This window comes from Gossypium hirsutum, chromosome A02, assembly GCF_007990345.1.
Source record: "Gossypium hirsutum isolate 1008001.06 chromosome A02, Gossypium_hirsutum_v2.1, whole genome shotgun sequence".
NCBI classification, from domain to species: Eukaryota; Viridiplantae; Streptophyta; class Magnoliopsida; order Malvales; family Malvaceae; genus Gossypium; species Gossypium hirsutum.
Genome location: NC_053425.1, coordinates 28,965,106 through 28,974,282, shown reverse-complemented (window position 1 = coordinate 28,974,282; position 9,177 = coordinate 28,965,106). Strand labels below are relative to the sequence as shown.

At 33.6% G+C, this 9,177-nt stretch overlaps 1 pseudogene; it reads right to left on the bottom strand.

Moving 5' to 3' along the window:
- Positions 1–1,727: 1,727 nt before the first annotated feature.
- Positions 1,728–3,864, bottom strand: LOC107952180 (phosphoenolpyruvate carboxylase-like; annotated as a pseudogene).
- Positions 3,865–9,177: the final 5,313 nt, after the last annotated feature.

The window sequence follows — 9,177 nt, the reverse complement described above, 5'->3', positions numbered from 1 at the left end:
ACCGAGAAATTCCTAGTAATCATCTATCGAAACATAACCGAGAAACCCAGATTAGCAAACTCTGACTAATGTTTCTAACATATCTGTATCTGTGTACTGAAGAATCCAAAACTCATTCAGAAGATTTTACAAGAAGCTCATATTGGTAGCTTGTCCGTTCATCCGGGAAGTAATAAGATGTACAGTGATTTGAAATAGAGGTATTGGTGGCCGAGAATGAAACAAGAGATTTCTGACTTTGTATTGAGATGTTTAGCCTGTCAGCAAGTTAAAGTTGAACATTAGGTACCTTCTGGGTTATTACAGCCAGTGATGATACCGGAATGGAAATGGGAGCTAGTTACGATAGACTTTTTCCCCTGTCTCTAAAAAAGAAAGATGCAATTTGGGTTGTTGTTGATCATCTGACGAAGTCTGTACATTTCATTCCAGCATGTATAGATTATTCTCTTGAGATATTAGCTGAGCTATATGTTGCTGAGATTATCAGATTGCATGGTGTACTAGTTTCTATTATTTCAGATAGAGATCCGTGGTTTACATCACGATTCTAGGGAAAGTTACAGGAAGCTCTAGGTACGCTGTTGCATTTTAGTATTGCATTTCATTCGAAGACCGATGGTCAGTTCGAGCGAGTAATTCAAATACTTGAGGATATGCTTCGTTGTTGTGTGTTAGAGTTCAAAGGCAACTGGGAGAAATATTTACTGTTGGTTGAGTTTGCATACAATAACAGTTATCAGTCGAGTATAAAGATGGCATCGTATGAAGCTTTGTACGGTCGTAAATGCTAAACTCCGTTATATTGGACTGAGGTCGGTGAGAAAAAGATTCAAGGGTTTGATTTGATTCGAGAGACTGAAGAAAAACCAAAAGTAATTCGAGATAGTTTGAAAGCTGCTTTAGATTATCAAAAATCATATGTGGATTTGAAATGTAAAGACATTGAACTTCTAGCCGGTGATAGAGTATTTATAAAAGTATCGCCCTAGAAAAAATTTCTTCATTTTGGTCACAAAGGAAAGCTAAGTCTGCGATTTATTGGGCCGTGTGAGATTATTAAAAGAATCGGACCAATAGCGTATCGATTAGCTTTACCGTCAGAGTTAGAAAAGATTCATAACGTGCTCCATGTATCTATGTTATGATGATACCGATTTGACCATTCACATGTTATCTCATCGGCGGATGTTGAGATTCAGCCTGATATGTCGTACAACGAAGAATCGATCAGTATTTTAGCTTGAGGCTCTGTTTGTTTGCCAGTAAAATGTTTTCTAGAAAATGATTTCTGGAAAATGATTTACTTTTCTGGAAATGATTTACTTTTATGGTGTTTGGATGAATCTGTGTAAAATATTTTCTGTTGTTTGGCAGATTTCCTGAAAATATTTTCCAAAAAAGTTGTTTATACATATATTAATAAATTTATATTTTAAATTGTTTTTACATATATTGCAATGATTTATTTATAAATAAATAAATCAAATTAAATATATAATAAATTAAAAACAATCAAAATCAAATAAATTATTTCTAATTGTGTTATAAAAAATTAAACAAGGATTGAATAATTATAAATTAGCTTCCAAACCACAATTCATATTAAATGCTTTCAGCACTAAAATCTTGAAAAATGAATGTGTTTCATCACCAACCGTATGTATCCAAATCCTTCAACAATAACAAAGTTAATGCTACATCAGTATTTTAAAGTGGTAAATGCATCACCACCAGCAATAACGGTACTCCTCAGTAGCAACAATGGCCATTTCATCCATCAATGCATGCCATTCAGGCTTCGGTGAAACTGGCGGATGCATACCATGCTCAATTGTGGCAGCTATAAAACGCTGGAGTGTTCTAAAGCACAAGTGCTCCTCCCCAAACGATTGCTCAATAACTTCACCTTGAACTATAACATGAAGTGATCCGTGAATAGTTTTTGGTGGTTGAAATAATATAGCAAGATGAGTTGGACCACCTCCTCTTCTAACAGTCCCACCACGACCATGGAACATTGTTAGCTTCATTCCAAATTGCTTAGCAACCTTTATAACCTTCTCCTGAGCTTTGCATAATTGCCAAGCAGCAGAGAGACGCCCAACATCTTTACCTAAATCTGAATACCCAATCATAACTTCTTGCTTTCCATTAATCTGATTTCTGTACCAATCTACTGAGAAGAACCGAGCCAAAGCAGTAGGTGCAGCCTCCAAATCTGTAAGCTTCTCAAACAGTGGAACAACTATTAATGGTTGCTTCACATGGCATTCACGTTGCAGGAGCTCAACAACAAGAACATCAGAAGGTGTAATTGCCATTGAAATGATGTACACTCCAAAGTTATCTGCTGAGAGATCTGCTTGGACATTGAATGTGTCTAAAACATCAGCAATTTCTTCTATTTTAGGAAGCTCTGAACCAAACAGTGGACGCTTGCCACTTAGTTCAAATAATAGCCATTCCTGCTTTTGTTCTTCAGACCACTCTCAGTAAGAACCAATTTCCAAGTGTTTGGTAATGGCATCTAAGATATTTGTATGACGGTTAGACTTTTGCCTAGTGTCAAGTCTGACAAGTGAGAGCCAAAAGGTTGACACTTGCCTCAAGAAATCAAAAAGGCTTTCATCAGTAATTGGTCGGTCACCACAAGAGCAAAGTGATCTATAACAAAGTTCTAGAGGTTCCAGGATCTACATAAATTTTAAAACTTAATTAGTGCCAGGGTCAGTTAAGAAGAGGTTACTATAGAAAGAATATACACGTAATAAGATGCTATTTATGATCATAACAAAAATAATTACTTGAAAGTGATGTAGATGGTCCTTCATAACCTAATTCAATATTATTATTTTTGGGTGGGGGTTTTCCCATTCCTAATTACAACAATATAGTCAAGAGGAAATTTACTATTCTCTCTGTTGTTCCGACTCTTCATTTTTGTCAAAGAACCTATGTTCAACACCTAAGGATTCTTCAAGTACATGGAAAAAATGAACATACCCTTATTGGATGCATACCTACAACAGACACTTAAAAAGTGTAGAGTGACATATGTAAATCTTTATTTCACTTGTAAAAAGTAAGGATATTCCAAACTAATAATAAAACCATGATATAGGAAAACAAAAAGATACCTGCTCAATGTTGGTGAAATTTGCTTCCTCCGGAATCTCAGACATGCAATGAGATAACAATTGCAGTGACCTTTCACGTGTTTGATACAGCCTGTCCCTAACATCACCAAGAATAGCACGGTAGGGTCCACTAGGAGGGATTTGTTTCCAAAACTCTGCATCAAGAGTTACATCAATTAGAACCTAACCAACATAACAGATCATTGAACAAAAATATTTGTAGATACTGCCATTTCCAAGTCACTTAGTCTAAATTCAATCTTTGAGCATGCTATAAAACATACACTAAAGAAAAATCTTATCCTGTCGTGGAGAATTGGCGAGGGAGAAAAAGTATTTATACTTCAATTCAAAGTATATTTTGATAAAAAGCTATTTAATCATGTAGAAAGTATAATCTAGATTCAAAATAAAATGCACACAAAATAGAAACCAGCGTGTATACCTATGTAGTGTTTAGCATCTCTCCTTAAGGATCTATGAAGTTCATCATCACGAGCACGAAGCTCATCACTGCAACGCCACATGGACAACTGTAAAGACATCGACAAGAATTTGCCTAAAATGGGTCTTTTCAAAAAAGCTCTATAAAGTATGTTCGATGGATGAGCTTAATACCTCAAACATCAGATCCTCAATCTGGGAATAGTACAAATTGGCAGCCATCATTCTAGCCAACAAGCAAACATCCCTTGTGACCTCAAGAGTTACTCTTGGGTTGCCTGCATGATGAATCAAGAAAATGCTGATACACTCCAAAAGATATTTGAGTAAAGAAACAAAGTAAGAACAAAAACCTCTGTTTCTAGCTTTAGAGTTTTGAACTTCATAGTGTTCATTGTAGTCAATTAACAATACAGAAAGTTACAATCCAACATTGATAACTAAGTTATAAAAAATTTTACCTTACCTCAGAAGGATATAGGCTTGTCAAAGAAACCATTTAGCACTAAAAGCACACACGATAGTCAAACAAGATAAAAATCTTACCTCCCGATGCTTATAATTCTCTTCATCTTCTTCCTTATCATGAATTCTTCCAAGTTCTATTTCCTCTCTCTTAAATTCCAACTCCAACTTATCTAACATTTAAGGGAAGGCATGGTATTCAAACTGATTGCCAGATTGCAAATCAGATCCCCGTCTCTCAATATCCTGTCCCTCAGTTCTATAAGCTCCCATGTTTCGATTATGACCATCGTAGGAATTAAATGAGTTGCCACCATAAGGTAAATAGCTTGGGGATTTAGAGTGGCTCGAGCGACTTCTAGCAGAAGATCAGGTGTCAAGGATGGGGGAAGGGGAAGGGAAAGGGGAAGGGGAAGCAAAAAATCGGTGTTGGCTTCTAATTTTCCTGAAAATGTCTTACTGAATTAGAAACAGTAAGACATTTTCCAAAATTAAGGGTTCTTTTTCCTGTGTTTTGTAATTGATTTTCCCTTGGGAAAATATTTTCAGCCAAACAAACAACGGAAAAGGCTAAAAAGTTTTTCCGAAAAATGTTTTACTTCCAAACAAACAGACCTTGAGAAGTTAAAAAATTGAGAAATAAGAACATAGCTTTAGTAAAGGTTCTTTGGCAACATCACGGTGTAGGGGAAGCCACCTGGGAGCTCGAGGAAGCTATGAGAAATAATATCCTAATCTCTTTTTTGGTAAGATTTTCGAGGACGAAAATATCTTTAGGCGAGAGAGTTGTAACAACCCGTTTTTAGTGAAATCAAAACATTAGTTTGAGGACCACAATTTTGACATCAAAATATATATTTTATTAATATTTTAATTTCTACAACATGTTAGTGGTTTCGTATAAAAATTTCGTTAAGAAATTTTATCGTTAGCATGCTTAATTTGATAAAGAGGACTAACTTGCATAAGATGCAAAATTTGCGTTCTATAAGTAAAAGGTGTCAAATCGATATTAAATTGGAATATGAGTGGCCTTAAAAGGTAATTAGACCATTAATATTAATAGTGGAAAAAGATGGACAACTTTTTAATGGTTTCAAAGGTTATTACTTAAGGTTAATTTGGTAAATTAATAAAAATAACTTAAAATAAAAAAAAAAGGTAAAAGAAAGATATCGTCTTTCTTCTTCTTTAGCAACTAAATTTAGCACCTAAGGAAGCCATTAAAGACCTTTCAAGGTTCAGTCATACTCCATCTATGCATGTAAGTGCATTTTTGTTTCGTTTTTAATTATTTTTATGTTTTTAGAGTCATTTTAGCTTAATCTAGATAGCCCAAGGACTAGTTTGCAAAATTATTAAAATTCTAAGGATTTACCATGAATGTATATGTGTTGTTTTTTTATGTTTGATGAAAGAAAATGGTTAGTTTTTGTTAGATAAACAACTTTTATTAAGTGATTTTTGAGGAAATTGTCATTTAGGGATTAAATTGAAAAATGGAAAATATACATGGTGAAATTATGAAATAAATGAAATGTAGGGCTTGCTAGGGACCTACATGAAATTTGGTTATAGTGGGTTAAGGGTGAATTGCATGAATTTTCATTTTTACGAGCCTAAGGACTAATTTGTAAAGAAATCAAAACATTAAGGGAAAAAGTGTAATTTTGTCAAAATGTGAATTTTGATTGAATTCAATAGAATAGTTATTAAATTAATTAAATTTATTCATTTAGATCAAGATAGACCACGTACGGCTCTAGATCAAGGAAAAGAAAAAGCTTCAGATTAATGACTACATTTTTACGTTTATCGTTGAGGTAAGTTTATACTTTTAAATAGTGTTTTAAATTATGTTTTAAATGCTTTTATTTTATATAATGTCAAATTGTGTTTTGGTGGAAAAATTCAATGGCATATCGATGATCATCGGTTAATGAAAAAGGATAGCTTCGGCAATCAAAATAATGAAATGGGATAGCCTAGGCTATCAAATTATGAAAAAGGATGGTGACGACCATCAAATAATGAAAAGGGATGGTGACGACCATCGAACAATGAAAAGGGATGACTTTGGCTATCGAATTGTGAAAAGGGAGAGCTTCGGCTATCAAATTATGAAAAGGGATGGTGAGGACCATCAACAATGGAAAGGGATGGTGACGACCATCAAATAATGGAAAGGGATAGCTTTGGCTATCGAGCTATGAAAAGGGTTGGGACAACCATCATAATTTTATTCGTGTGAGCTTCGGTAAGAATTATCGATTCAATTTACCTTATTACTATGAAAAGTAGTAAGTATGTGATATCCATGGAAATGAGAAGTATAAATTCACTTTATTTAAGTTTATGAATTAATTATTCTTATGTTTAATTGATACATATGTAAATTAAGACTATGCAACGTATTGATAATCATAGATTCTATACTACAAACTTTCTAAGCATAACACGCTTACTTTGTGTTTATTTTTCTATGTTTTGTATTTAACGGGAGCTCGTTTGGTTGAAAAGTTGTCAGAGACCTACCACACTATCCATCAGCTATAGCAGTAGATTTTAACGTTTTTTAAGTCCTGGTTATGATGGCATGTATAGATGTTTTTATTGATGTTATCGTCATTATGTTTTGGCTAGTAAATTTGGTAATTTTGAATGATGAAATGGTGTTAAGTTGGCATGTATATATTTGGCCTTGTAGTGGCTGTTGTTTGGTGTTTATGGTAACTATATGATGGAAATTAAAATGGTAGTTAAACATGTTTGTTATAAATTGTCTTTTGATATGTTTGAAAGTGGTGATTTGGTATATTCGTTATAAATGACATATATTGCTAATGGTGCTAAGTGTTAAATAGCATATTACGTACTTTTGGTGTGAATTTGATTGGTAAACAAAGTGGTAAGTTTTGGCATAAACTTAGATATATGTTAGTTGAACTTTTGGCCAAATTTTACTTATGGTTATAAATGTTTAATTTTTGTAATTGAGGTGTCTTTTGGGCATATTGGTTGAATGCTTATGTACCTTATTGGGATAGCTTGATTATACATGTTTTTAGTGAAATTTTAAGGCTTATTTATATGCGAAAATTTAATTATAGGTATGTGCTTGAATGGGTGAGAAAAATGGCTTGAGGCCTATTTTTTGTCCACACGGGCGTGTGTCTTAGCCTTGTGTGACACACAACCATGTGTCACAGGCGTGTGTCCCCTGTAGCTTTCAAAAGGTTGCAAGACAAGCAGTTACACGGCCTAGCACAAGGCCTGGCAGGGGCGTGTGAGGCCATTTCAAAAGGTACACGGGCACGGACACCGGGTGGGACACGGCCGTGTGGCCCTCTATAGTTTGAAAATTTTCACTTTCTTTTGAAAAATTCTATGTCTCTGATTTAGTCCTGAATTGTTTCTAATGTGTTTTTAGGGCTTCGAAGGTTCAAATAAGGGACAATATGTATGTCTTTGATTGGTTTTTCTATGATTTATTATGTGAATTAAATGTTTTAAATTTTTTATCGTTTTGAATTGAAATCTAAAGTAATGTTTCATAACCCTATTCTAGCGATGGATATGAGTTAGGGGTGTTACAGAAATCATCATGGCTAAACCTAGCTTAAGTTTTCCATGGACATTCGGTTGTTGAAGATGAAAACAAAAAGATGATACTAAATTAGCCTTTTATTTTCTTTTAATTTAATTCAATTATAAAATTGTCATTTTGTCCATTTAAAAATCATCCAAATTTCATGCTTTTAGTTGCCCAAAATTGTTCGCTAAATTCTTAAATGGTCTAACCACCATTTAAGTCCCTTTTCCTTTATTCAATAAACCATTTAAGCACTCAAATCAAATTAGTGATCAAATTTTACATCTTTTATGATTTAGTCATTTTTAATTAATTAACTATCGAAATATTAAAATTTTACAATGAAACTTTAATACCACCTTAATGAAATTTCGTAAATATTTATAAAAATATTTAAGACTCGATTTATAGAAATGAGGTCTCGATACCTCGTTATCTAAAACCACTTGAACTTTTTAAATTGCTTATATAACATAAATTATCAAATCAAAAACCTTTTTGAAACCATATTTGACTTGTAAATAATAAATAATAATATTTACGAACTTACTCGTCAGATTTGGTGGCCTCGAAACGATTATTTTCGACACTACTGAAAAAAGGGTTGTTACAAGTATTGACAACCTCCTCTGGCTTGTGTGTTCTTTGGTCCACATACATCACTATGTATTAAGCCCAATAAATCACTAGCACACTCACTTTTACTATTAAAAGGAGTTTTAGTCATTTTACCCAACAAGCAAGACTCACATGTATTCTATTGTTTGAAAACAAAAGAATCCAAAATCTCATCTTTATGGAGCTTTGATATGCGTTTCTCACTTATATGGCCCAAACGAATATGCCAAAGATAATTTTGATTAGAGTCATTTATTTTTTATCTTTTAGTATTTATGTTATAGATGCATCTATCTAGATCTAAAATGTAGAGGTCATTTATTAATTGTGTCGAACCATAGAAAACATTATTGAGACAAAATGAACTACAATTATTCTTAATAATTATCTCAAAACAAATTTTGTCTAAAAAAGAAATTGAAGTAATGTTTCTAGTCAAACTGGGCACAAAATAACAATCCTCCAAAATTAAATCAAGTCCACTAGGCAATGATAAAATATGTGTTCCTACAGCTAATGCAACAACACTTGCTCCATTCCCAATTCGTAGGTCCAATATCCTTTAGCCAGATTCCTACTCCATTGAGTTCCATGTATAGATGTACAAATATGAGAACCACATTCGGTATCTAATACTCAAGAAGTAGATGTTGATAAATTAAAATCAATAACATAAATACCTGAAGTGGACACTCCGTTTTCTTTTGCCTTCTTGACCTCTTCAAGATAAGTAGGGCAATTCCTCTTCCGGTGTCTAGTCTTACCATAATGGAAACATTTTCCTTCCTTAGTAATTCCCCCTTTAGGTTTCAATGCAGCTTTTCCTTTGTTAGGCTTGACCTTGCCATTGTCCTTAGACTTTACCTTACTCTTAGCCTTTCCTTTTCCTTTATCCTTACGAACCATCAGAATGGGCTT